The following is a 6095-nucleotide window of genomic DNA, read 5'->3' as shown; positions in this document are numbered from 1 at the left end:
GCCACGTTGCCGATTGAAGAGTAGTTAGGAGAATATTTGTCCAGGGGTATTTAAAGTATTTCCTCGCAAGGTTTTGACTGTAGATTCTCTGATTTCTAAATGTATCCCATCATTACAGGTGTGGAGGCTAGATTCATCTGTAGCCTATATCTCTCGGGTGCATCTTCCATGGAGTTAACGAAGTCCTTCCAGGAAGTGGTCTGAACCTTTTTCATCTCACCCTTTAATTTTCTAAGCTCATCCTAGATGTTTTAGTCTTATGGTACACTGGTGGCTTTCTTTTTATCAGACAGCCATCTGCTGCCCTTCCCAAGACCGAGCAGTTCTGCTGTTTGGTTTGCTGAATGTGGGTATGTTCTAGCCCCCATTTGATGTTCGGATCTTTTGCAGTCCAGAGGCTTTGAAAATCATGTTTCATTAATTTTCTTAGTAAAACTGGCCATCTTTTCTTTATTTTGGTCTCTGAACCACCAACGTTTAAGTTTGTAGATTTTTTGTTTATCAGTTTCCGTTAAGTTCTGTAGAGTTTAAATTTGTAGTACCCTCTCTGTCCCAACTTGGCCATAAAATTTCAATTAATATCCTTTGAGAGTTAACAAAGAGAAACTCAAAAGCAACCGCTATGAGGGCGATGTATTTAATTTTCCTTATATAAGTTCCAACATTCTCATGCCTTCATATCCTTTGGTTACCTTGTCAACTTGATCTCCCCATTGTCCTTTGTCATAAAGAGAATGTGTGCATGTGCCAGGATTCTCGTTCACTTATCTGTTTTTAAACAAATAATAAAAATAAAAAGAAATGCTTGGCAAACTTTTAAAAGTTGTCAAAAAAACATACACAGAAACAAAGGCAGCACAAATGTGCTGTCTTGCCTTTTTTGCAAATGGACCACGACGAGATGCCCTATGCGCCCAAAAGTTACTGCAGAAAAAGGCCTGCAATTTTTTTTTTGGGATATACGATATTTACTTGTGTTGCAGAGCCTTGATTCACCACCATTCAGTGTCAACATATAATTCTGCCTGACTGAATGAGTGACTGCTTGTATCCTGCCCACCTCTACCATTGTGCAAAATACACTCGTTTTTTCTCTCTCTCTCTCCCACGCTTTATGATTTTGGTCATACCATGCCAAAGGTTTAACAATTTGTAAAGATAAAAAATAAAGTTGTGACTTCTTTTTTTTTCTGTTTCCGGTTATTTGCCCAACGTATACACAAGTGAAACTTCAGTTCAGAGATTCATCCACGCGCAGTCAGTGTCAACCAGTTTAATGTGTGCGCTCATACGTTAACACAAACATTCTCATACACCTAGTACATCCAATCTGTAGATCGTTTGGGTACATTTAATTTTTTCGACTATCATGCACTGTAACCGCTTGCTGGCTGGTGTGGGTGAAAAGCAAATTGACTTAAATGCAATAAGAGGGTATATTGATATGTTATGTATTCGTGGTGCCAAGTATCCGAAGTTTGGATTGGGTGACCTGAATGCTTTTAGTTGTTGCATTTAATTTGTTATACCCTACACCAAAGGATGAGGGTATTCTAAATTCGTCATTCGGTTTGTAACTCATGTTGGAAACCTGTGTAAAATGTCAGCCAATTCGAATAAGAATTGCGCCCTTTGGGGGGCTCAAGAAGTAAAATAGAGAGTTCGATTAATATGGGAGCTATATCAGGTTATATACCGATTCACATCATAGCTAACGCGAATGTTGATGGTCATGAGTGGATCCGTCGTGCAAAATTTCATTCAAATCGGATAAGAATTGCGCACTCTAGAGGCTCAAGAAGTCAAGATCCCACATCGGTTTACATGGCAGCTATATCAGGTTACGAACCGATTTGAACCTTATTCAGCACAGTTGTTGGAAGTCATAGCAAAACACGTCGTGCAAAATTTCATTCAAATCGGATAAGAATTGAGCCCTCTAGAGGCTCAAGAAGTCAAGACCCAAGATCGGCTTATATGGTAGCTACATCATGTTATGGACCGATTTAAACTATACTTGGCACAATTGTTGGGTATCATAATAAAACACGCCGTGCAGAATTTTATTCCAATCGGATAAGAATTGCGCCCTCTAGAGGCTCAAGAAGTCAGGACCCCAGATCGGTTTGTATGGCAGCTATATCAGGTTATGGACCTATTTAAACCATACATGGCACATTTGTTGGATATCATAACAAAACACATCGTGCAAAATTTCATTTCAATCGGACGAGAATTGCGCCCTCTAGAGGCTCAAGAAGTCAAGACCCAAGATCGGTTTATATGACAGCTATATCAAACATAAACAGCTATATCAAAACATTGAACCATTTACACTAATGAGAAGTATTAGTGCAAAATTTGAAGCGGCTATCTTTACTCCTTCAAAAGTAAGCGTGCTTTCGACAGACAGACAGACGGACGGACGGACATGGCTAGTTCAACTTAAAATGTCACGACGATCAAGAATATATGTACTTTATGGGGTGTTAGACGCATATATCGAGGTGTTACAAACTGAATGACGAAATTTTTATACCCTCCTATGGTGGAGGGTATAAAAAAAATTCGCCGCCACCGAAATATGCGTTATTTGTCCTTTCTTCTTCGTTTTTGGCATTCGCTTTTATTTGTTTACTAGCCGAATCGGGCCCGCTCCGCTGCGCCTTCTTTAACTCTCTAATATCTTTTTACGGTGGGGACAATTCGCCCTGAATGTGGATGGCACCTCAAAAATTTCGACTTAAAATTGGATATCAAATTCGAGCTGCACTTTCAAATCCCTTTAATTTGAGGCCCATATTGCCATGGCCGTTAAATATGAACTGTTTGGAGGGTGTTTTGGGGCTCGGCCGGCCACCGGCACTTTGCACCGTAAATACATATCAAATTCGTTCTTTATTCCCAACAGAAAAGAAGGTCAGTTTATAGTGTGCTTTAGGGCGTACCCCAAAACACTTGGCTCCAAAATTGGATATCAAACTCTTTTTCTACTCTCAAATACCTTTCATTTGAGTCCCATATTCTCAATGGGTCAAATAACCCTTTTGACGTATCTTTAGGAGGAAAAGTGTCACCTAGACTTGAACGCAAATTTTAATGTCATATTCGTAATCGACTCCCTAATACCTTTCATTTGAGTCCCATATAGCCAATATGACCATTTGGGAGTGGGCGACCACCCATTACTTGGACTTAATGTTTTATGCCATATTTGTAATCTACAGCCTAATACTTTTCATTTGAGTCCCATATTGACATGAACCTCGAATATATCTGTCTAGAGGAGTTTTAGGGTTGGGGTTGCCCGCTGGGTATTTGGACCCAAATTTTAATACCATATTCGTTTTCTGGTCTCCTTTAATTTTAATTCTTTAATTCGATACCCTTATTGTGCCCATCGGACCACTTTCGGATATGGGATATTTAAAAATAATTATGTAGCCTATATTTCCTTCCATACAAACGTACACAATCTATGAAAATTTTAAGAAAATAGGTTCAGCCAAGTATCATATTGTCATAATGGCTCTAATGGCGTTTTTGAGGGGTGGAGTGACCCGCTGAACATCGATCTGATTTTCTATGTCAGATACGAAATATACTCCCGAATACCTTTCATTTGAGCCCCATATTGCAATTACTCAAATTTTAATACCATATTCGCATTCTATTCTCTAATACCTTTCATTTAATACCTATATTGTCCCGAGATCGGTCCTATTTGGATTTTTAGTTGTGTTTTTGGCATAAGGGGGATGGTCCGTCCCCCTTTCGATACCGAAAAATTGTCACACAGCTTAGTGAACCGGCCATTAAAGTTTCTTAATTTTTATAACCACAACCGTAGGATGGAGGTATACTCACGTAGTCATTCCGCTTGTAACAACTCGAAATATTGATCTAGGACCCCATGAAGTATATATATTCTTGATCGTCTCGACAGTCTGAGTCGATCTAGCAATGTCCGTCCGTCCGTCGAAATCACGTTAGTGGTCAAACGCTTGGAGCTAGCCGCTTGAAGTTTAGCACAGATACTTAATATCGATGTTGGTCGTTGGGGATTACAAATGGTTCATATCGGTTCAGATTTGGACATAGCTCCCATATAAACCGATCTCCCGATTTGACTTCTTGAGCCCTTGGAAGCCGCAATTTTTGCCCGACTTGGCTGAAATTTTGCCCATAGTATTCTATTATGACTTTCAACAACTGAGCTAAGTTCAGGTCTATAATCGGATATAACTCCCATATTTAAGCAGAATCCATGGTGGTGGGTTCTCAAGATTCGGCCCTGCCGAACTTAGCACGCTTCTACATGTTGTTTTCATTTGAGTCCCACATTGTCACGTGCGGTCCATTTTTATACCCACCACCGAAGGATGGGGGCATATGCACTTTGTCATTCCGTTTGCAACACATCGAAATATCCATTTCCGATCCTATAAATTATATATATTCTTGATCAGTGTAAAAATCTAAGACGATCTAGACATGTCCGTCCGTCTGTCCGTCTGTCTGTTGAAATCACGCTACAGTCTTCAAAAATAGAGATATTGAGCAGAAACTTTGCACAGATTCTTTTTTTTTTGTCCATAAGCAGGTTAAGTTCGAAGATGGGCTATATCGGACTATATCTTGATATAGCCCCCATATAGACCGATCCGCCGATTTCGGGTCTTAGGCCAATAAAAGCCACCTTTATAATCCGATTTTGCTGAAATTTGGGACAGTGAGTTGTGTTAGGCCCTTCGATATCCTCCGTCAATTTGGCTTAGATCGGTTCAGATTTGGATATAGCTGCCATATAGACCGATCCTCTGATTAAGCGTTATAGGCCCATAAAAGCCACATTTATTATCCAATTTTGGTGAAATTTGGGACAGTGAGTTGTATTAGGCCCTTCAACTTCCTCCGTCAATATGGCACAGATCGGTAAAGATTTGGATATAGCTGCCATATATACCGATCCTCCGATTGTTGGTCTTGGGCCCATAAAAGCCACATTTATTATCCGATTTTGCTGAAATTTGGGACAGTACGTTGTCTTAGGTCCCTCGATATCCTCCGTCAATATGGCTTAGATCGGTTCAGATTTGGATATAGCTGCCATATAGACCGATCCTCCAATTTAGGGTCTTAGGCCCATAAAAGTCACATTTATTATTCGATTTTACTAAAATTTGGGACAGTGAGTTGTCTTAAGCCCTTCGACATCTTTCTTTAATTTGGCCTTGATCGGTTCAGATTTGGATATAGCTGCCATATAGTCCGGTTTCTCGATTTAACGTTTTGGGCCCGTAAAAGGCGCATTTATTGTCTGATATCGCCTAAATTTTGGACAATGAGTTAGGTTAAGCCCCTTGACATACTTATTCAATTTGATCCAGATCGGTCCAGATTTGAGTATAGCTGCCATATAGACCGGTCTCTCTCTATGGTTTTGCGCCCATAAAAGGTGCATTTATTGTCCGATTTCGACGAAATTTGGGACAGTGCTTTGTGTTAGGCTTTTCGACATTTTTCTGCAACTTGGCAAAAAATCGGTCCAGATTTGGATATAGCTGCCATGTAGACCGATATCTCGATTTAGAGTCATGTTTTTTTTTTTTGGTGGTGCTTTTGGGGTTAGAGCGAGAGTCCGCCCCCCTTAGGATATCAACAAATTCCATAGCCTGCTGCTCCTTCCAGACCATATTCGTAATCGACTCCCCAAAAACTTCCATTTGAGTACCATGTTGTCCCGATCGTTTCACTTTTATTTTTGTATGAGGCTTTTGGAGAAAGGGCGAGGGTCTGGCCCCCTTCCTATGTCAGTACTGCCCGACTTTTGTCTTTCCTTACTGGTTTTATTTGGTATTATTGCCTTATAATCTTTTTCTTTTAAACTTCCTTTAATAAATTCCCTTAATTCTTAAATTTTCTGTATTTCCATAACATTTTCTATTCTCTATTAGTGTGTTGCCATGTTCTACACATCCGCTTGATAGTATAAAGTAAGAAAATGTCCTTTATAAGTCTTCATTAGCTCAAAGCCTAATGAAGTATTTTTCATGGATAATAGATTTTCTTGATTTCATTAATAAATTTCGAAT

The sequence above is a fragment of the Stomoxys calcitrans genome, unplaced genomic scaffold, assembly GCF_963082655.1.
Source record: "Stomoxys calcitrans unplaced genomic scaffold, idStoCalc2.1 SCAFFOLD_181, whole genome shotgun sequence".
NCBI classification, from domain to species: domain Eukaryota; kingdom Metazoa; phylum Arthropoda; class Insecta; order Diptera; family Muscidae; genus Stomoxys; species Stomoxys calcitrans.
This window is presented reverse-complemented; position numbering follows the sequence as displayed.